Source organism: Hippocampus guttulatus, chromosome 11 (genome assembly GCF_054856545.1).
Source record: "Hippocampus guttulatus isolate MCC_2025c chromosome 11, RoL_Hgut_1.0, whole genome shotgun sequence".
Classification (NCBI taxonomy): Eukaryota; Metazoa; Chordata; class Actinopteri; order Syngnathiformes; family Syngnathidae; genus Hippocampus; species Hippocampus guttulatus.
Window position 1 is genome coordinate 3949565 of NC_141271.1, and position 24270 is coordinate 3973834.

At 42.0% G+C, this 24270-nt stretch overlaps 1 protein-coding gene and 1 pseudogene across 2 annotated transcripts in view; both read left to right on the top strand.

Annotated features, from left to right (window-relative positions):
• dpp10 (dipeptidyl-peptidase 10 (non-functional)) overlaps positions 1-24270 on the top strand; it is a 207589-nt gene that overhangs the window by 79962 nt on the left and 103357 nt on the right. The window lies entirely within an intron of this gene.
• LOC147197834 (uncharacterized) lies at positions 12814-14224 on the top strand (annotated as a pseudogene).

The following is a 24270-nucleotide window of genomic DNA, read 5'->3' on the forward strand; positions in this document are numbered from 1 at the left end:
TGACGTTTTGGTTACGCGCAGTCCACTGCATGGCAAATGACAAAAGAGACGATAAGAGAAAAGTGACATGTTAGAATCTTTTCTCCCATCTTTGCAATTTATATTGTCATATCACACAGCTCTACTGGCAACCATTGCTTGTCATACCCCACCTCTTTCCTAAAGTCAGCTGGCATAAGCCCCAACTCTCTTGGTTAAAAAAGAAAAAAAAATGCACCCGTTTCAATTTATTATTTTGAAATTTGATCAGTTTGTGTGATGATTTTTCAAATGCTTTGGGGTTTTTTCTTTTTTTTTGAACCATTTGACACATCAGAAGCTGCTGATTCTTTGCTAGAAATGATTAAAGGAATTGGAACGTTTGTTTCAATTAATCAATAATGAGTTCAAAGGGGTCCTGTTCAGCATATATGCAAGAATACTATCGAGTCCCTTTAAGGTGGAATCAAAACGACATCTGTTCGACAAAAAAAAAACCCAAAACAAAGAGCCAGATGTGACCGATAACATGGGCAAGGTGTCCGAGTCCAATTTGTTGGGAATTTATTACTATATTTTAAATTAGCGACTTTACTTTCTGCATGAAAATGTTATACCGCTCCCCAAAACGATATTCTCTATTTTAAGTTGAATGTGTTTTTTTGATTCTTTTCTGAAAATACTATATGTACGGTAACATGTACTCTAATAACAGTGGTTTGGACCCACTTGTAAAGCACGTGATGTCCTGTAGACTATATTACTGAGATCAGCTTTTTTGGTAGAGGAGGGAAGCATTGCAAAAAAAAAAAATGTCAGAGCCGTACATCAACTTTACTCATTTGACAGTTGGCTCAGACACTTGGAGATGGATCACAACAGATTTTCCTTTTTTGTTAAATCTCAGTCAATCATTTTTCAAAGTTCAAAGATTCAGGGAAGATTTCAAGGATATCCACCCAAAGGTCAGAAAAACATAGTGCGCTGGACAGCGCATTCACGATGCCGTTGTGTTACTCTGAACAACAATTAATAATGGCAGCACTTTCTTGTCATTGCCATGAAGCGGGTGATGGTAGAGAACTCAAAAAGCAGAAGAACCAGGGAGTACTGAACAAAATGTATGAACAAAAACAATTGTCCTGGAAACAACCAACCAACCAACCAACCAAACTAACAAACAAACAAAGACCCATGACAGCAACAACAATCCGACAAAGACTGACAGAAACCAGGGAACTAATTTCCGGACTATAGACCGCACCTGATTATAAGCCGCACCCACTACATTTTAAAAGGAAAAGCCATTTTGTACACATACAAGCCGCACCTGTCTGTAAGCCGCAGGTGCCCATATTGTAACATATTTGCAAAGAAAGACGGTACACAGAAACATGTATCAATGTTTAATAACATACCTTAACTTTTCTTTCCAAATAATGCCTGAATGTCACACTCACACGGCTGGTTAAAAAATGTTTTTTAAAAAAAGGCACAGTTCCCTGTCGAGTAATGCCTTGTTTTAAAAAGAAAAAAAATCCTTGCCGTAATACTCGGTCAACCATTCCTTCATTAGGCTTTCTACCATCCAGGCTTTCATGTCAACTTTCACAACAATGTCTTTCGTGACGTTTTTCTTTGGCATACTGTATGTAACCAGGTGAACAATACGATGACTGTTGAATGCTGCCCCGTTTTAATAAATGGAGCATTGTCACTTTAAAAGGAGTGTTGGATAATCTCGTGGGAAATCTCCTGAGACTTGGACTACGAAGTGAAGTGAGATGAACGCTGAACTGTCCTTATTCAAAGCTAATGTATCTGAAGTCGGCATTGTAACTCGGCTGATATGAAGAGTAAAATATCATCGTTTGGGAGTTTGAACGGGGTCGCATGAACAGCCGTGAAGCAGGGGAGATTAGTTGTTTTCCACGTGTTTCGGTACATACAATATGTCGGAAAGTGCTCACAAGCCACTTCTGTTGTCTATTTTTGGATACTTTCTATTTGTTAGTCCCATTTGACATACCTCAGTCTTTTATTTTATTAATGCTGTACATTGTCTGTTCAGTCGGGAATAACGCCTTCATAAAAATTATTTTGTGTTAGGTCACGTCTGTTGTAGACTCAGCCACACGGCTTTCGGATTGCAGTCAGGCTCAAAACACAGGTGAAGTGCGCCCTCTCATGCCCGGTCGTTTTCACTGTGATACATGATAGCGCCTCACTGTTGCCTTTTCTGCTCGGACGCTCCCTGGTGGCCGTTGGAAAAATCTTTAAACAGGAGCAGAGTAGAAAGGGTGTGACAAAGGTCGCGGCTTTTCGTCCGGAAATTACGGTACAAGCAAACTGACGAGACAACTAGGGACACCTGGACGAGACAAAGGGCTGAGGGAGCTGATTGGTTGACCCGAGGAACCCGGATGACAAGAACAAGTGGAGACAAAAAAGGAACATGGAGGAAACTAAATAGAATCATTACAGTCACATCTATAATCTTGCAACCAACGCCATCTTGGAAAATTTCAAAGTGTCATGATTGTCAGTAGACTGTCAGTTGTCTTTGAAACTGACAGTTTCTTGATATGGTCGTGGCATGTGTACAAAAACCATAGAAAGACAGCATAGTTAAGAAATAAATCGGCTGCCAAAGAAGCCCATCTCAGTTGTCGCTGTGTCCTCTCTTCTGCACTATTCATTGAAGTTTACTAATGCCCTCTCAACTAACAATTTTACAGTTCAGTGGTGCCCGCTGAATCCTCCGTTGTCAACCATAGTTATCAAAACATGCAGCTTCACTTCTTAGCCTCACGGTGAGAAACAATTTCCTGTGCATATACACTCAACTCAATGTCACTGACTTTCTATTGTCAGGGAAGTCAGGTTCTCTTTCAATTTCATTTCTCTTGATAAACGATGTCTGTTTTTCACCTGTGTGGCAATGGCTGCAGTCCTGTCTGCAGCCTGCAGAATTATTTGTTGGAATGCAGTCATCTGCTTCTAATTTCATATGAATCAGATATTGAACTGCAGGGGAGAATAACATCAACATGCAGACATAAATCTAAATGTGATGAAAACATTGGTGGAGCTGTGGAAGGAGATGCTATTACACAGAGTTTACCATCCTATGTCTTTCTCACTGGTGATCAATGATACTATCCATTATCACAAAAGGGGTTCTCAACTGGTGTGACCCTGAGATGCACTTTTTCCCATGGTCATAAAAGGTAGACTGTGCAGTTTTTAAACTGCGAGCAAGATTTGAATGGAGTCTCACTTCATGACACACACAGACATTATTTCCACTTCTTACTTTCCACCGTCAATAAAAAGCCACGATATTCAAATCTTTCACCACACTAATAAATTAGTCCATTTCCTCCTCGCTTCAAAAGTGTGGTTATGTGCTGTGTATGAGTTTCGCCATGTTTTTCTCTGCTTGTGTATTTTCCAATGTGTATTTGCCAGACACTGTCCACACAAGTGCTTCCTATGGAGGTATTCTGGATAGAAAAGTAGAAATTTGAGTTTTAAAAAATGAGAATATGAACATATTTGGGTTCTTACGTATTTTTACATTACCTTGCGCAACCGGAATATTGCAAATGTTCACGTTTTGAGAGGATTATTGACTGCATGATAATTTTACAGACATGCGCACCAATGTTTAATAAAGGGCAGTTTGCGCAGTTATGGGCGTGAAAACAGACGATTCACTGCTAATCAAAGCGGTTTATCTTGTTCTCTTTTAAGTGTCTGTACACTCACAGCTCGCTTGAAGACATCTCTGTACAAAAGTCAGGATACCCCAGCACTTTCACATGAATATATACATATGAAATTAGAGCCCTAAAACTTTTGTCATTCGATTGACAAAACCTTTGTCACTCGATTGACATATAAGACAACGCCATCCACCACCTTTTCAGCGCGCATGTTCAACAGCGTCAGCAGCTGCAAAATTCAAGGACGTTCCTGATTTGCCCACTTAGCCTAATCAGGTAAATGTAGAGAAGAATTTACACACTGTTTTCGACAGGCAGGACACGAGAATTTCCTCTGAATGGCAATCTCAAAAGAAAAAGGTGAAATAACTAGAATCTCACTCGCTTTTTTTAACGCTTTTTTTCTTTTAACCGGTTGGATACATTACTCCCTTTTTCAGGAAGATGACGTTGATTTAGTCGCATAAAAAATTGCAACTCTGATTCATCTCAAGGCGGCCCAGTGGTTGACTAGTTAGCACGTCCACCTAACAGTGAAGGGGTGCGGGGTTCGATTCCAGCTCGGGCCTTCATGTGCGGAGTTGGCGTGCTCTCTCCTTGCCTGCGTGGGTTTTCTCCGGGTACTCCTTTTTCCAGCCCCATTCCAAAAACATGCATGGCAGTTTATTTGAGCACTCTAAATTGTCCCTCATGTGATTGTGAGTGTGAATGATTGTTCGTCTATGCGTGCCCTGCGATTGGCTGGCAACCAATTCAGGGTGTACCTCACCGACTACTCCCCGAAGACTGCCAGGACAGGCTCCACCACGCCCGCAAATCTTGTGAGGATAAGCGGATTAGAAAATGGATGGATGGATTCATCTCAACTGGTGTGGAGTGGAGGATGGCATTTTGATGCTACAAACTGAAATTGAGATTGAGGTGAAGTCCAGGCCTCATGGACAGTTTTGGAACTTACTCACAGAGCAAAAGACCCCAACATCGGGAAATGTGCTTCCTTTTTGACTGTATTATTTGACTGTTATTTATAAGAGGCAGCCATTTCCCTTCCAGCATTATTACAGTTAGACCAAATTCTGGTCCAACATGACTGATGATAATATGGAAATGACCTTGAGGCTCACTTTCAGCAGTTGATCTCCGTACATCAACTGATCGTCTGTTTTCACGCCCATAACTGCGCAAACTGCCCTTTATTAAACATTGGTGCGCGTGTCTGTAAAATTATCATGCAGTCAATAATCCTCTCAAAACGTGAAAATTTGCAATATTCCGGTTGCGCAAGGTAATGTAAAAATACGTAAGAACCCAAATCAACCATACATCCCTTACTGATTTCATTCAGTGCAAGTTACCAGAGTAAGGTTGTGGTATAAATGTTACGATGCATCATGGCTTCATGAAAAAACAAAATGCCAATTTCCGATGATCTGTGAGACTAAATATATCTATAAATTGTTCTCTGTGACACTCTGTAGCAGTCTGCAACCCGCCAGTGGAGAATCACTGCATAATGATGAATGCATCCAGCCAAATTAATCGGGGACATTCATATGGTCTGCAATGCATTGTAGGAGCAGTTACCCCTTCCGCCAAGGCTATTTTTTCGACTGCCATATATGGATGAAGAAAGGTACGGTAGATATTTTAGTGGCATTGCTATTGTAGTTGGCTGGGAGAAGCTCCAGGCCCCTGCAACCCTGAACAGGATATGGAAATGGGTAGAATGCGTGGATGGCACCATTTGTGACTGCACTCTGTGGGGAATAGACCATTGCTGTGGAAAGTGTAACTTAGCATCTTTACACTGGTATTTCACTTTTAATGCTAAAGCAATTAATTATGTTTCTGGGGAAGCAATGTAGGGTGAGCTGGTGATGACTGGTTCGTGCGTGGGCTCGCTGTGCAGAGTTGCAGGGTTCGATTCCGGCTTCGGGCTTCTGTTTGGAGTTTGCATGTTCTCCCCATGCCTGCGTGGGTTTTCTCCGGGTACTCCGGTTTCCTCCCACATTCCAAAAACATGCGTGGCAAGTTAATGGAACGCTCTAAATTGTCCCTAGGTGTGAATGTGAGCGTGGATTGTTGTTCGTCTATGTGTGCCCTGAAATTGGCTGGCAACCAGTTCAGGGTGTACCCCGCCTACTGCCCAAAGACAGCTAGAACAGGGTTCCCACTCTTCCATTTGCTTTTTATTTATGGACCTTTTAATGACTTTTGTGGACCAATTTAGCAATTTTTTAATGACTTTTTCTCCATTCAGCGGGGGATTCACGGTGGATTTAATGCCCGCTCAGCAATAGCTGAACAGAAAGCCACATATCACTGAGCTGGTGTTCAAATCATTGCTGCCAAAGGAAGGGCACATCTTTATTTTTAGAGGCAATCACTTAACCCTTTATTTGACATACTGTATGTGAAATTTTCACTTTGCTACCAGTATCACAGGTAGGAAAATGAAAAAAAAAACCTTTTTAATTAACTCTCAAATAAAACACACAAAGAAAAATATAAAACTTCAATTTATTTTCGAATAAACACAACTCTAAGAACAGAGCTAATGGTCATATGGGTCACCTGGACAGGGTTTAGAAAAATCTGGTTTCACTAACAGTAGTACTGATTGCCCATCTTAGCAGTATCCAGTATACCTGAACAGCTGAAATGCATGTCAGAAGTCTAAATCCCAAATGGTCCAACCCAATTATTTTCCCTCATATCACCTTCAATGATCAGACATGTTTTATAATGACAAATATGAAACTGATATGACAATTAGGGAATAGCAGACAGTGACTTAGTTTTCTCCTCAATCTATTTTGCAAGTTCTTGGCCATCAATTTTCTTCTGTTTTGCTGTGTGCTATGACAAGTTTTACCTCTCACGGAGATGCCCATCTTGCACACTCGGCAGTAGGCCGATGTATAATCGCTAGCAATTTTTCCGACCCAAACACGGAACTCCGGCTCCTCCAGCCACGCCGGTGGAAAATAGCATTGTCCCGGAATATTTGTAGCGACGCCACTCGAGCGAAGCGCGCCTCAGCAGTCGAAAGTCTGCTGCTCTCTGCTGTGTGTGCGTCCGCGTGAACATGTACACACGCACATGTCTTTTGGTTTCAACCAAGCAACCGACGTCATAAATCAAATACGCTTTGATCTACGACAACAAAAAGCTAGCCTAGCCGAAACAACAGCTTAGCTTAGCTGACGCACACACAGCAGAGAGCAGCGGACGATCGACTGCTGAGGCGCGCTTCGCTCGAGTGGCGTCGCTACATATTTGTCTGTCACTTGTTGAGATCGATAAATTCGATGAATAGATTTTTCCAGAAAATACGGTAATTGTTTGCCGAGCCGGCAACCAAACCATCCATTCACTGCCCCAGGATGGCGTCAATCTATTGTTGTTTCCCGGAATGACCCGAAGTGATCACGTGATCATCGTCGGAACTAATCGAAGACGGCGAAAAAGCAGAGCGGGTGCCAGGTCCTGCATGTTCCGACAAAACTATGAATTGGAAGGGTGGAGAAAATGACATACACAAATGAAATGAACGCCGCAGGTTAATTTTTATGGATTTTTATGGATTTTAGAAGATTTCCCTGAAAATTATGGACAATTAAGAACATAATTTAAAAAATTCCCGTACAAACCCTGTAGAATAGTCTCCAGCACGCCAGGCGACCCTTGTGAGGGTAAGCCGATCAGAAAATGGATGGATGGGAAGCAATGTACTGACTGTGCTGCACTTTTTAATTTCAAGAGAGATATGGAGCAAATGGCATAGTGGAGCCGTAAAGGCAGTGAAGGAATCTTCAGTAATTGTATCAACTTCCAAATATAAGGTAAAAAAAATTAACCAAAAAAAACCCCCAAAAACCCATTCAATTTCACATCAGTTTTCCAATATTTGGGGAAGTACTACACAAGTTTCATGTCCTAAAAAAGAGGGGCTCTCAAAAACAAGTTTGGGAACCACAGTTTTCTGTCTGCAAGGAGAGAAATGTGATTGTTTAAAAAAGCACGGTATCTCTTATGGACCAGACCAATATTGGTATCCTTGAGGGCCTTGTTTTTAATTTTAAATACAATGGAAGGACAGCAGATAGCTGTAAGCTTTTCATTTCCTATTGACATCAAGATCAATTTCAAATGCTAAGCCTCGAGCAACAGCGTGTTCTTGTCTATCAATAAATCACGGTAGAGCGGAATGAGAAATTTCCCATCTAAACCAAACTAAGCCCCTACAAGTTGTATTATTTTTTGACTTGATGTCATTTTTTTTTTAAATGTGTGTAATGTTTCTTGTCATTGCTCATACATTTTTCAAGGGCAATCCAGATGCGAGTAATGTCGCAGCTTTAAATCATCTGACTCCTTCTGCTCTGGTAATATTGTATGTGCATGGATCCACTATTATATTGTCATTATAGCGTATAATGTTGTGGAATTAAAAAAAAAAGAATTCATGCAGGACACTATATTATACTTAGATACATCAGACATACTTTAAAAAAAATAAAGGATATTATTTTTAATGAGCATAGCAGGTGTATTAGTGAGCGGTGCTTCCGGTGTCCGTGTGAGCATCTTTATATAAACTTGTCTCGAAAAAAGTAATCAGAAGAAGACAAGAAAATTAAGCGTATCCATTTACAGTATAACATGTATACTCATCACTCTCACTTGGTACCATTTATCTGCACAACCTATAGAGTACAGGAGTTGTGTGATGAAATATTCATTTGGCAACATGCTTATTGTCATTGCAAGTTGCATTTCATCTTGGTATAGAATTACACCCAGATATATTTTTTTGAAAGGGATCCAAATGAAAAGATAGCCAAATTAATACATATGGCTTCATTTGTAGTAATTAGTTAAGATGGGGAAAGTGCTTAAAAATTGGGTTGGGCTTTAATTTTGAAGTCGGCCCACTGCGTGTTGTCATGGTGCATGTTGTGAACAATCATTGTGGCGGTAGGGTTGACTGCTTTATTTCAAGGCTGAAAACACAACATGCGACACTCCTACATGGGACATTTTCATCACATTTTTTTGTTTTTTTTTTTGGCCATGAGGTACATTCAGGCATGGCTTATGAGGTAGGCACAATCAGTAGAAACGTCTTGGGACACACCTTTTTACATCCAATCAGGGATTGAGTTGGGCTGCTTTACCCTTTCAGGGACAGCAGTTACTACAGTGGACATCTGTTGATGGCGGCATGGGTACCCGCAGCAGCTCTTCTTGCTCTTGTGATTGCACTGTGGTTGAGAGGAAAGAAATATCATCTCTGCTGTATGTTGCACATAGAGCATATTTGACAATAAAGTTGACTTGACTTGACTTATTACAACGAAGCAGCAGGACCTGTTCCATGTGGTTATCCTTCATTCTGTTTTGAGATGCTATCAAAATTAAAGATTGCCTCCATGACTAAACAAACAAGCTGGCAGGATACGTACCCAAAGATGTCTCTTGAACTCATGGATTGTGTCTACGTCGACAACACCATCACTCTGGCTGACACTCTTTGCATTGTAACAAAATAGTTGGCCTACACTATTGTTGCTGATGATTGTCCTACCAATAACAAGACTATTTAGTGTAGCTGTAGGATGGCACGCATCCAAAGAAAGCAAATCACAAGCATTGGCCTTGGCTGGAAAATGTTGACATGAGAAAACAAGTACCGTATTTAATAAATGTGAGATTTTACAATGATTTTTTTCTCCCTCCCAAAAGCAATTGTACTTTAATTCTCCTGTAATGTAATTACAATAATGTAAATATTATAATTTTGATAAATTCATCACATGTAATTTGCTAGGTACTCCCCAACACTATTACAGCAGTCATATAGCACACGCATGTGAACTGATAACTTGTCTTTCCAGTCTTACCCAAAAGTGCCTTTTTAATTTTCTCCTCTGGGTTGGGTTGAGAAACTCATTTTCGTCAGTGGCACACATGCAAACACATCTCTGCATTCTGCCATGTAAATGCTTTGCAAATGCTGTACGCATGCATTTTCACATGTTGCAGAAGACCATTTTAACAGTTTGACCGACCACAATGGTCATGCAGGCATTTTCAAGAACCTCCCGTCTGACAGACATTTTCAAAGGTTTTCAGTTTTATGTTCTGAACCACTGTTGTCATTAAATTATACTTTTTAAAACAATTTTTCCCCCTTCATTTTTGTTTTGCTTTTGTTTAAAACATTCTAGTGGAAGAGCCGCTGGTTTTCATCTATATGATGCAGAGTATTTTCCTCCACAACAAGCCACACAAGACACAATATGTATGCTTTTCACGAGTTGACAGTGGTGGAACACAATGGTGGGAATCACTTTATTTATACTATATACTATAAATCAATGTGCCTTTGCCCTTTCACTGTCAAGCCCATAAAATAAAGACATGGGTTTTCCCGTTACTATTTGACGATGATTTACAGCAGTGTGTTATGCTCGTGCCTTTATTTGAAATACCCGAACAGATTAGAGAGTCTGTTATGCTGTAGCGCAGAACTGAACCTTTATTTGAAATAAGTGAATGCATTAGAAATCACTTATTCACAAACAAACAAAAAATGTCGAGGCAAAAATAAGTCAAAACAACCTTGCTTCTCTGCAACCAGTATTATGTGTGTTGGTGCTCTGAATGTCTGGAGGACTTCCTTTGATACATTCATTTATTATATATACATATATGTCAAGTTGGAGATGGAGTGTCACATTTCTCAATCTGCAAATATTTTTGGTCTTTTATTACTTTGTGATTGAATAAATATTGACTGGAGAAAAAAAACACTTGCAATGTTTACTTGACCACTCTATCTACAAGAAGCCATTTGACCCACAATACGCCCTCTAGTACTGTACTGCATACTGACTGTAGATGTATTGAAAAATTTATTGTCCTGGTTGAGGATGTAATGACTGTGATAAAGTTCATTTGCTGTGTCATGACTTTTGGGAGGAGAATCTTTTATCGGGTTCTGCTCTATGCCTTGACACATCCTATAAAAATAAATCTTTTTTTTTTACACTTAGTCAAAACTCTTTGCGTCTCTATTACTTCTCATAATTGTGTTATTAAACTGAGGATGATTTAAATTGACTGCTCCTAAATAAAATGAAATGAGACCGTACTATGTGGAGGCAGATTTAGAGTACTTGTAGCTGTTATGTGCTATTTGTCCTCAGTGGAATGAAAGAGTACTACACAGCATGTCTAAAGTATCGATCCCTATCCATATAGACAGGGTATGGTATAAATTGTGTCGCTTACTCCAACATATGAAGCGGCATCATATAATAAAAATAAACAAATACATAAACACATACTGCATGCATGCACACAGTTGATAGCTTTACAGCATGTACTGTATGTGTAACTTGTGAAATATTTCCAGTCAGTGCCAACATTTGACCACGCTAGTAATCTTCCAACTTGAATTTAATGGAGTAATTTGGGGAAGGGGTCCTCCGTTATGATGTTAAATTTGTGCGTACGAATACTGGCAAATATTGTGTACAAAAGCATGTTTTTGTGTACAAAAAAAATGTGTTTTGTGTATTGAGGAATGTGTTTTGTGCATTCAAAAATGTCTGAGTATAAAACGTGCTTGAAAAAACTGTCTTCTCTCCCTTACGCATACAACACGCCGATTCGCGCTTGCAATACAAGAAGCAAAGAGTTATCGGTGAAGCTGAAGCACCTCTGATTGGTTGCTCGCGAATGCTAAGCGGAAGTACGGCGAAATTGGTTCGTGTTCAAAAGTGAATGCGGTTGGCGTTTTCGAAATGTTCTCCAATTGTGTCACGTTGCGAGGCGGTGGTGGACCCCAAAAAGCAGGCAGGAGGGAGGAGCAGGGTGTATTTGAAGAATTGTATTTAAAACCAAGAAAACTACATCCAAAACAAACAAAGTCCAAAGTATCAAACAAAAACCATGACTAAAGCTAAAACATAACAATGAACTAAACATGACAGAAACTAAGAGCAAACAGCAACAATGACCCGACACCAAGTGTTCGGGCAGGAGTCCTTTTATACAACTAATTACCAAATGACCAACAGGTGTGCAGCTGCCAGGGGAGCCCTACAGTGCCACCTGTTGGTCCCTAAACAGGATCAGGACAGTACCCCTCCCTCAAGGGACAGATGCCAGACGTCCCAAAGTTGTCCAAAAGCTTGCCTCGCCGGGGAACAGGAACTAAAAGCGACGGCAATCCTTGCCTCGTCGCAAAACGGGAACAAACGCAACGGCGACCTTCGCCTCGCCGAAATACAGGAACTATAAGCTACGGTGACCTTCACCTCACCAGGGAACGGGAGCAAAAGCGACGGCAATCCTTTTGGCTGGGCGTGGCCTGACGTGGACGGAGCTCGACGTAATGGGGGACAAGGAACAGCCAGACGTGAACAGGGGCTCGGCCTGACGTGGGCGTGGACGTGGCATGGCTCGTCGTCGACGTGAATGTGACTCAACTCCAACAGACGTGACGAGCCTCGGCTCAACGTAGACGCGGACGGGGCTCGGCCCACCGTAGACGCGGCTTGACGAGACGAAAACAGGACAGCCGCATCACCAGCTCTGCCTGAAAGGGGAAAGGGGTGTCGGTCGCAGACGCGCTCCGCCAGGCACATGGTGGAACAGGGACCAATCCGTAGTACCTGCGGGGTCCAGGTGGTCGGGTCATTCTGTCACGTTGCGAGGTGGTGGTGGACCCCAAAAAGCAGGCAGGAGGGAGGAGCAGGGTGTATTTGAAGAATTGTATTTAAAACAAAGAAAACTACATCCAAAACAAACAAAAACCATGACTAAAGCTAAAACATAACAATGAACTAAACATGACAGAAACTAAGAGCAAACAGCAACACACATGACAGTAGCAAGAGCAACAATGACCCGACACCAAGTGTTCGGGCAGGAGTCCTTTTATACAACTAATTACCAAATGACCAACAGGTGTGCAGCTGCCGGGGGAGCCCTACAGTGCCACCTGTTGGTCCCTAAACCGAATCATGACAAATTGACTGCATTTCTGAGAGCAAAACGACGTCACTTCTCTCCACTAAGAATACAATTAAAAACAATGACGCCTACCAAGGCTTCCAAGAAGGCTTTTGCTTCACCATCCAGGATAAAAAATAAAATGCGCAACACCTCCTCCTTCTTCATGGTCTCATTGAAGGCCAACAACAAGGCCCTAGCTCTCGCCCTATAGGCCGAGAAGCAGAGATCCATGCTGCTAGTGTCATGATTCGGTTTGGGACCAACAGGTGGCACTGTAGGGCTCCCCCCTGCAGCTGCACACCTGTTGGTCGTTAGGTAATTAGTTGTATAAAAGGACTGCCGCCCGACCACTCATTGTTGCTCTTTGCTGCTGTCATGTTTGTTTGTCAGTCATGTTTGGGTCATGTTTTTGGTCATGTTTCTGTTATTGATAGTTTTGAGCTTCGGTCATGGTTTTTTATTTGATACTTTGGACATTGTTTTGGATTTAGTTTTCTCTCTTTTAATACAATTCTTCAAGTACACCCTGCTCCTCCCTCCTGCCCGCTTTTTGGGGTCCACCACCACCTCGCAAATGTGACAGCTAGAGACGGAGAACCTGCACCTGAGAAGGGAAGCGCAGTCTGCACGATTTGATTTGGTTACCAAGAAGCAGGAGCACATGGAACTGCTCCTCGTCTTCAAAAACCTTTATCGCCATAATTTAACACACGAAGTCACTCGCTGAATTATTCCCTGACAGCACTCTTTGAAACATTTGAGGAAGGCAATGTCCTCCCAACTGATCCTGCCAACCCTTCAATTGAAAATGTGGCACCAAATGCTCCGGAGGTTTCAAAGGATTCAGCGGAACTCAGTCCAGAAATGCGACCAGGCAGTCTTCAAAACAACATGCCTGCAGTCTTATCCACCCTGAGCAGAAATGTGTCTACTGGCAACGCAAAAACGGATGACGAGAAAAGGGATTCAAACCAGCAGACACTCTAGATGGAGTCAGCGCACCAGTCCAACAACTTAAGGGAGGAAGTGAATAGGCTGTCAGCTAGGTTCTCTCGGTCTGGTTACGACAGCAACTCTTTGCCGTGTCGACTGAGCACCCCAACATCTTCAGCTTTGACTAGTGCTGAAACACCGTCTCCCTCTGCTGGAGTCAATGCTCCTTGTGATCTTATGGAAGTTGCGCCAGATCGTACCGTGATCCTCAATACACCCATGGAGCTGACTCCAACTCATGATTCGGAAATTGTCATTCATCATGGTGGATATGAACCACAGGTCAACGCTGAGTCTTCCCCAACCTCTCAAGGACATCCCATCTCAAGGTGCACGAAGACATCTTTTATATCTGTGGATCACCCTGCACATGTCAGAAAAGAACCAGAACTCTTATCAAAAGGTCAAGAGTCCCACCACGATGCAGAAGAATCCTTGTGGCCCTGCGCAACCACAGATGGAGGCTCTGTCGCACCAAAGCCAGGCTCCTGTAAGCGTCCTTGGGAGTCCACTCACTCTAGTGATCGTGCAAACAAGAAAGAACAACGCCATGACAAAGGTGTTTGTCCTGAGGAGGATGTGGTTCATCGTACGGGTCCCCGTGACTCCTCTTTCCGTAATGTGTTTGCATTCTGGGAAGATCTTTCTGCACACAGACATAAAGACGTACGTAGGTCAAAGTCCTGGGCGGATAGGATTTCTAAACAGTACCGTAAGACGTCCAAATCCCCTCCACCACACTGTTAAGTCTCGGACAAGCCGAGGTTAGTTTGGATCCTAAAGCGTAGACGTAAACAAGGTCTCTGTAGAAAAATATGCTTTAATGCAAAAATCGCACCGATAAAAGAGGGAACATAAAGAGCTGGTCAAAACAAGGACCAGAGGGCACATAAACGAATAACAAAAAGCGCTTGCACAAAAGGCAAGGGAGAAAAATAAAGATCGCGAATACCAACAAAAAACAATATCAAAAATACACGCAAGAAAGTCCAATCACAAAAACAAATCCGTACTTACTAACCATGGGTACCGAGAATACAAGAAGCGAAACACGACGAGGTCTAAAGCCAAACAGTCTATGAGCAGCGCAACAGCAATGCAATAAACAATACTCCGACAACAGGTGCACGGCAGATGAGTCCTTAAATACATCCATCCATCCATTTTCCGAACCGCTTGATCCTCACTAGGGTCGCGGGGGTGCTGGAGCCTATCCCAGCTGTCTTCGGGCAGTAGGTGGGGGACACCCTGAATTGGTTGCCAGCCAATCGCAGGGCACACAGAGACGAACAACCATCCACGCTCACATTCACACCTAGGGACAATTTAGAGCGTTCAATCAGCCTGCCATGCATGTTTTTGGAATGCGGGAGGAAACCGGAGTACCCGGAGAAAACCCACGCAGGCCCGGGGAGAATATGCAAACTCCACACAGGGAGGCCGGAGCTGGAATTGAACCCGGTACCTCTGCACTGTGAAGTCGACATGCTAACCACTGGACTACCGGGCTGCCCTCCTTAAATACAGAGTCTACTAATCACAGATTGGCAGCAGGTGCGTATAGAAGTCTGCTCATGCCACCTGCTGGCCAGACCGAAAACAGAACCGTGACACACACATCAGCGCCAGAAATCTGAGAAAGACATTGGTCTTTTCCGAGCCAGAAATGACTCCTACCAACACAATGACGACGATGTCCAAAGAAATGGCTGCAGATGCAGGTGAAGGTGAAGCTGAAGGTGCACCTCATCAGCATTTGGGTGGCCTGCTCACTGATGAGATGCCACCAAGGATGAACAGCTCAATTGCAGACACGCAGCCTGACTCTCTGTTAGTCCTCAACAACGCGCCTCAAAGGGGCAACAAGTGGTGGAGGAGACTGCCTTGATCACGGCTGTCTCTTCTTCAGCAAGTAGTGCCTCAATGACCAAGACCATTGCTAACCCGGAGAAAGATTACCAAGGGAGACCCAGGAAATGCAAGAATGTCATTAGTTACAAGGAGCCATCCCTGAACAGAAAACTATGCCGTGGAGATAGATTCACTGATACCACTTTTCTATACTCTCCAATTTTTAAAGACAAGAAGAAGAAGAAAAATAAGTCTTCGTAGCAAGTGCCAATTGGCTGGATGGATGATTTTTGCTGCTTTTATTTGATGTTGTTTTTAACATTGCATTTGTGTTTTTTAACTGCTTGTTGTAAGGTGTCCTTGAGTTTTTAGAAAGGCGCCCACAAATAAAATGTATTATTATGATTATTTTTATTAATTATTTTTTTTTTTTCCCCTCTCCCTACCCAGTGTTTTCGTTTCTGAACTCTGACTGTAAATTTCCCCATTGCGGGACAAATAAAGGATATCTTAATTACACTGGTTCCACAATTTTAACCGATCAGGCGTCGGACGATGCGGGGGTAGGGTGGGGGAGTCAGTCACACTGTTCGACCAAGCGCTAGTCAAGTACATAAATGGCAGAAACATTGATGATGCAAGGCAACGTGACGACACATTCCCGAAGTTTTGTACGAAATATTAAACAGCCAGTCCGAATTTGCACTACTGGTTAAGTAAAATTGGGACATAACTATCACCCTTTAGATCTTGTATCACACGCCTCAATCAATGTGTTGTACGCATATGGGGAGAGAAGTCACAAGAGTAGAAAATAGATTTGTGTGAGGGTGTAGACAGTTTCGTACATACAAAAACATTTTTGGTGCATACACCACCTACTGTACAAGAGCAAAGCCTTTCTATTTGTAGTAAAGCAACCTTGCTTGTATTCAGCCCCATGAATAAATACAGGAAATAGCCAGGGGTGTTTTTTGTCAGTCGTAAGCAAAACGAGCGTCCGTCACTGACGGACTGAAAGGTCCATTGGTACTTGGTTAGTGACAATTGCACTGATGGAAGAAACCCCACCACTGTCAGTTCAGTACTTTGTCTGTCTTAAAACGTTCACTTCATTTGTCAGTCATCAGCAAAACCGGCGTCTGTCAGTGACAGACTTCCATTAAAAATGACATTAATCATAACGGAATGCCCACCTTTGCCCACTACACTTTTCAAAGGTTTGCAGTAATTAGGCTGCTATTTCTCTAATGCATTTGGCCACAAAGAATATTAAAAATGTTTAATGGCTTTTCATAGTTTCTCGCATTCAACGTAATGCTTCAATAACAAATCTACATTTTTCATGTATTTACAAACCATCCCAAATATGTACTTATGTACATATTTAAGTCCCTTCTAAAAAGGAGAAGTCTTCTTGTTAGCTTTCTTAACCCCTTCAGGGACAGCGGTTAAAACAGTGGACAGCTTATCATGTTATTAGGTTACAGGGTGGGTGCATGAAAGGGTTAACCAGGATTGTTGAGAAAATGATTTTCACAAAATCAGCAAATTCTTTAACTCAAACTGACTTGATAAATTCTAATCAAGTTTCTGACCTCATCATAGTAGAGAAACAGCTCTTGTTAAAGTAATAAATAACATAAGATTGAACACTGACACAGGGAAGGTCCCGGTGCTAGCCTTATCATATGTCAGTGCAGCATTTGATACAACTGATCATAAGATCCTGTTGAGCAGGTCAGAAATTTGGGTGGGATTAAATGGGACAATCCTAAAATGGTTCAGGTCCTACTTGGAGGAAAGGAGTTAATTTGTGGCCACTGGAAGTTTCGAATTTGATCGAATGGCCATGACAAGTGGAGTCTCTCAAGGGTCAGTCCTCGGACGTCTTTTGTTCAGTCTGAATATGTTAGCATTGGGTCAAATGCTTCAGAATGCTAATGTTGGCTATCGTGGCCATGCAGATGATACACAGTTACTGTGTATCATTGTGTCATCAATGTCCCCAAATGTTCAATTAACATATTGTGTCACTGCCTCAAGCCAATTAACAACTGCATGAGGTAAAGATTCCTTCGGTTAAGCCGAAACAAAAAAGGTTATTGGATTCGGAAATAATGAAAAGAGGGTTGTTAGAAAACACCATTAGTCACTGTCTTTCGAAACCCAAAACCAAGTCCAAAATCTTGGGATGGTAAAAGACTCAGGCGTGACTTTCGGCAATCATATCAAATCAACCTCTAAAACAGCCATTTACCAGCTGAAAAAGACATTGAAGAATTGCATGCTGCAAGCAGACTAGGAACATTTTAGCCATGCTTTTATCTCCAGGAGACTTGATTATTGCAAAGGTCTTTTTACTGAAAAGACCAAGCAGAAGTGGGAAAAAAAAACTGTCAAAGGGAGAACTTTTTCACCTTAGGTATAAGTTTAGGGTGTAACTTTTCATATACAACACAAGATAATTGTATATGATTGTTTCCTAATCGCTCACATTCACTGCACTACTGGGCTAAATTAAAAGAGGTGCGTTGGCACACTCCCATTGAGTTTACAGAAAGAAGTGCCAAAGTCGTCGGGGAGTAATTTTTAACATTCAATACATGCAACCAAGTATTTTTTCATGTTGGTTTAAACCCAAATGTTTACATTTGAGTTAAAAGTTAAACATTTAAAAAGGTAAAGTTACTTAAGCAGAGGTTCGGGGTTCGATCCCGGTTCCGGTCTTCCTGTGTGGAGTTTGCATGATCTCCCCGTGCCTGCTTGGGTTTTCTCCGGGTACTCTGGAGAAAACCCTCCCACGTTCCAAAAACATGCATGGCAGGCTGATTGAACACTCCAAACTGTCCCTAGGTTTGAGTGTGAGCGCAGATGGTTGTTCGTCTCTGCGTGCCCTGCGATTGACTGGCAACTGGTTCAGGGTGTCCCCTGCCAACTGCCTGAAAACAGCTACAATAGGCTCCAGCATGCCCCACGAGCCTTGTGAGGATAAAGTGGTTCAGAAAATGGATGGACAAATGGAAGTTATTTAATTCTTACTTAAATGTATTCCCATTACATCTCTTTAAGGTTTTCAACCTGTAAACCTGCAAACTTAATAAAAAATTGTTAAAGGTGTGTTAGTTATGTGTCCTGCATTCTTCCTGTCCATCAAGCCAGACCAGCATTGGAAAAGGAAGTAGGTTGACAGGTGAAAACCAACCATAGGTCCGGAGCAGTAAAAGATAAAACGTTTTTGAAATCCAAGTGATTGCAAGGGCAATAACAATTGCTGAAGAAAAATAGGTGAAGCAGCTCAAGAATGAGCGGACAATCTCAAAGAGCCTCTTAACCTGTCTAACCAACATTTTCATAAAAGAGGCATGCTGCATGCCACGGCAAGAATGACTGGAAGAATTCAATACATTTTTAATTTCATGCAGACAACTCCACAAAGCGAATGACAACGACTTGGCTGGAGTAATGTCAGAGATGACAACAAAGGAGGGGGAGCTGAAAATTTTCAAACATCAGGAGGAAATAGAACAATCGGCTAAAGATGCTGAGTAAAAATTGAAGCAAAATATTGTACAAGAGACTTTGTGGTCCTGAGATGGCAAACAGCAAGTCTTGGAAAGTACTGAAGGGGGTGAAGAGATTGGACAAAATTTGTTAACCCTTTCATGCACCCTGTAACCTGATAACATGAGATGTCCACTGTGCCAATGTCAAAGTGACAATGACCCCTACCCCATCGCCAGTTAACCCTTCTGTCAGAATTAAACCAACCACACTTCCTGCCTTCGGTGGCAAAAATAGAAACTATTAAACATGGAAGAAAGACTGGGAGGGCTCGCAAAAGCATGTTCAGAATTCTCAAAACTAAATATGGGAGTAATTCTGCAATAGCACTCGAGCAAATAAACCCTGTCGGGTTCTGAGGTCTGCAGACTTTAGTCAGGTAGTGAAGTCAGAATAAACACGGTGAAGCTGCATTTAGCTGTTATGCTGCACATATAAGGAATAAGCTGCCAACAGAAGAGAAGTCATTCCCAAGTATAAATGATTTTAAACCCTCCCCCCATACCTTTGATTAATGTCTTCTTAAAACTTTTAAATATTTTTTCCTTTTACTTATTTTAGAAGCCTCTTATTTATTTACGTTACTTTTACATGTTTCTTATAGTTTCCTATTAATGTGTTTAAATGTCATCAATGTACATTCTTTTAGTATTTTTTTCTCCTGCTTTGACATGAACTATTGTGTTTGTAAACACTTGTCGGTGTTATGTCTTTGCTTGTGTGAAGCACATTGAGGTGCTTTGATTATGAAATGTGCTATATGGATAGAAAAGTCACCTTTGGCAACATGGGCACCACGTTGACACGATTTTTGGCTTGCTCTAGACTACTGTAACGTGTGTTTATCAATGAAAAAAAGCAGCACAAGCCGGAAACATGGCAAATTGCAGCCAATTTTGGCACGAACCGACTTTTGAAGGTATAAAGGGGCGTTCTGAGTGGATTGGACAGCATTTTCTGTCTGTTAAACCGGGGCTCAGTTAGTTCCGGGTCTGTTGAATCATGGTTCAGATACCAACAAAATGTATATATTTTTTTAGACTTATTGATATTTTTGTTAATACAACTTGAGTAATGACCAAGATTATTTTTCTGATTTAGCACAATAAAACCTTCTTGATTGTCCTTTGGATATTGAATTCGCTGGAGGTAATGGTTGAACTATTATATAAGTAGCCCGTACGGTATAAAATACATGAGCATTTCTTCAAGGTGAACAACATTAAGTACCACATTAGAGGCCAGAGTTGCTGTAAATTTGAATGTTTTGCAGTGATTCTTATTGAGACATATTTCTTCCTTTGTTGTGTGCCGTGTTCAAGAAAGCAACGATTCCGTCGTAAAAAAATTAAATGAAGTCGTAGCATACCTACAGTATATATGAAGTGAAGCTTTTTATTCAAACGATTAACTTCTAATTAGTTCATGTTTTCTCTTCCTCTCTGTCCAATCGAGGTATATTAGTGGATTGTGTTTAACCTGCAGGGCTTTATGGGTAATTGAGGGCAGAAAGCCTGCAGAGATAAGATATTTATATGAGGGAGGTTTAATTTATCTTATCTCTGACAGCATATGTTGTGGAAGATACCATTTGAGACCCACTCACACAAAGGCTGAGACATGGAGTTGGAGGAAGGAGCATTGCAAATGTTGCTGGTTTCTCACCAGATACTAACGCATACACAATATGCTCCATGGTCAATCAGATTGGTGCAAACAAGCTTTTTGTACTCGGTTTGATCAATGGAACCCTCAAAATGCACGCAGCATTCCTTTGTTTCCATAGATGCAGATCGGAGGGTCAACAGCCAAGTCACATGCTGAGTACAAAGACTGCCCCCTGTACTATACTGTATGATGACACCACGCCTGACTCAACATGTTTTATGCTTGTGGGTATGAGAGGTGGGCGGCCCGGTGGTCAACTGGTTAGCGCACGAGGGTAAAGCGGATCAGAAAATGGTTGGTTGGATGGATGGATGGATGGATGGATGGAGGAGAGCTCTTCTTTTCACTCTCCACACCGTTCTGATGCAAGTTGACTTTGGTTTCATCTATACAAAGAATCTGGTACGAAGAGGTAGATCCGATCACATGATCACAAATAGGGACCAATTACCGGTGTGTAACTTTCAGCTGATCTAGATAGTTATTATTATTATTATAATTTTTTTTTTTTTACAAAAAATGTTTACTTCATTATGAAAGAAATAACACTAAACAACAAGTGAGAGGAAGTCATATACAAAGTATGTGCAGGTCTTAAGTCACAACCTTCAAGTGTCAATCAACTCCCAAGTCCCTGTGGGGGGCCGGGGGGGTATCAAGAAAGTCAAGTCAAAATCTTGCTCAGTCACAACATAAGGGGAGTGTCAATAAAATATATTTTCAACTAATCGCACTCGAAAAGTATTGTAAAAATTATATATACTGTAATATATATATATATATATATATATATATATATATATATAAGAGGGTACGGTGCATGACTATGTAAACGGAAAACACCACAGTCAAAACAAACTGTTCGGCCAGTTTTCACAAATTATCCCGCCTCTAGTTGTGTTACTTAGCTGTATTTAAATGGTCACATTCACATTTTTTGAATATTATTATATTCATATCGCTAGGTAAACTGTGACGTGAGCTTATCTGTCTGTGGATTTTGTATTAATGAATTCAATTCGACTTTGCAGTTGTTTTCTTCATTCTGCAAACTATGTGTTTTGCCATCTTAGTTTTTCAGCAAGCAAAACAAAATCCTTTAATTCAAATTAAAGGTCTTCAGAGTTGCTCCCTTGCTGTTGACATTTACGTTGCCACTTCACACCAACAGGTGACGTTGATGGCGGCGCGGGCACCCACAGCGGTTCCTCTTGTTGTCTTGTCTGGTTGAGAGGGAACATATTTCATCTGTGCTGTATGTTGCACAAACAGCGCATTTGACAATAAAGCTGTACTTGACTTGACTGGGTTGCTGAGGTGGCATGAATGAAACAAACACCCACTTTTCGTTTCTTGTTTTCCTTCCTAAAAAGGCAAATGTGTTAAAATGTGGAGTTTAAAGATTTCAAACTATAAACAAGATGACTTGTTAAGTCATTTTGTTTCAGTCGAGTCACACCCAGTTTTTGGCAAGCAAGTCGCGTGTCCTAAAATTATCAACTTGAGTCAAGTTATGACTCAAAAACATAAGTGCTTATTGTGCTTTAATCTCAAGTAACGAGGGGAGAAAGACAACAGCTCCTCCATTGAAAGAAAGTCTCCTTCCAAGTTAACATTTTTGGTTTATTTTATGTATTTTCGACCCCCCCCCCAATTTATTTTTCCTTCTTTTAAGAAAAAAAATCCAGGAGTGGGATATCACATTGTCACTTAAAAGAGTAATTGTTTTGTTAGCCATAGCTTTATCAGGGTGGCGCATTTTGATAAATGCCTGCACAGCACTCTTTTTGCTTTTATTTATTCATGTTACAGTCATAACTTGGTTTTCGACCATATTCCGTTCCAGAAGGCTGTTCGAAACCCGATTAGTTCGAAAACTGAAACCACGCTCTTTTTTTGAAAAAAAATCTTTATTGAACATGTCTGCTCACAACGGAACACTACACGAGAAAGTGTCACTTCCCCGTGTAAGGAAGGCGAGAGGAGTCAAGTGACGCGTTCAAGTGTGCTCAGTTTGGTCGAGAACCGATTTTCGGTCGTAAACCGAGGCATACAAACTCGAAATTTTTGGTCGAAAATCGATTTGGTCGAGAACAAAGACGTTCGAAAACCGAGCTTTGAACGGATTTCTTTTTCTTTTAAGGCTGCCTCTGAGTAAACACAGTTTTATGTGTTTTGGGGCGGGGTGGGGGGCGTTTACAGCCAACAGTAACCTTTAAAGTCATATTTTTATTAAGAGTAAAAAAATAACAACACAGGTCGCTGATGGTGTAGTGGTACACACGCCGGATTTGTGAGCGGGCAGCGATCAGTTCCCACTCCGTGGCGGTGTGAACGTGGATGTGAATTTTCTTTTGTCTCTATATGTGCAATCTGCAACTCATGGTGACCAATTCAGGGTGTAGTTTGCCTTCCTCCTCAAATTAGTTGGAATAGGCTCCAGCAACTCTCCGAGTGTCATGTAGCGAGGTGGTGGTGGACCCCAAAAAGCAGGCAGGAGGGAGGGAGGAGCAGGGTGTATTTGACGAATTATATTTAATAAAACAGAGAAAACTGAATCCAAAACAAACAAAGTGCTAACAACCAAAACTAATCCAAAGTAGCAAAACAAAACCATGACAAAAAACTAACAGCAACACACATGACAGTAGCAAGAAGCAAACAACAACACACATGACAGTAGCAAAAAGCAACACACATGACAGTAGCAAAAAGCAACAATGACCCGACACAGAGTGTTCGGGCTGGGAGTTCTTTTAAAGCCCTAATTAGTTATAACCAACAGGTGTGCAGCTGCCGGGGGAGCCCTACAGTGCCACCTGTTGGTCCCTAAACCGAATCATGACAGTACCCCTCCCTCAAGGGACGGATCCCAGACTTCCCAAAGTTGTCCAAAAGGGTTGCCTCGCCGGGGAACAGGAACTAAAAGCGACGGCAACCCTTGCCTCGCCGCAGAACAAGAACACACGCGACGGCGATCTTCGCCTCGCCGAAATACATGAACGATAAGCGACGGTGACCTTCACCTCGCCAGGGAACAGGAACAAAAGCAACGGCAATCCTTTTGGCTGGGCGTGGCCTGACGTGGACCGAGCTCGACGTAACGGGGGACATGGAACAGCCGGACGTGAACAGGGGCTCGGCCTGACGTGGGCGTGGACGTGGCACGGCTCGTCGTCGACGTGAATGTGACTCTGCTCCAACAGACACGTGACGAGCCTCGGCTCAACGTAGACGCGGACGGGGCTCGGCCCACCGTAGACGCGGCTTGACGAGACAAAAACAGGACAGCCGCATCCCCAGCGCTGCCTGAAAGGGGAAAGGGTGTCGGCCGCAGATGCGCTCCGCCAGGCACATGGTGGAATAGGGAACAGTCCTTAGTACCTGCGGGGTCCAGGTGGTCGGGTCATTCTGTCACGTAGCGAGATGGTGGTGGACCCCAAAAAAGCAGGCAGGA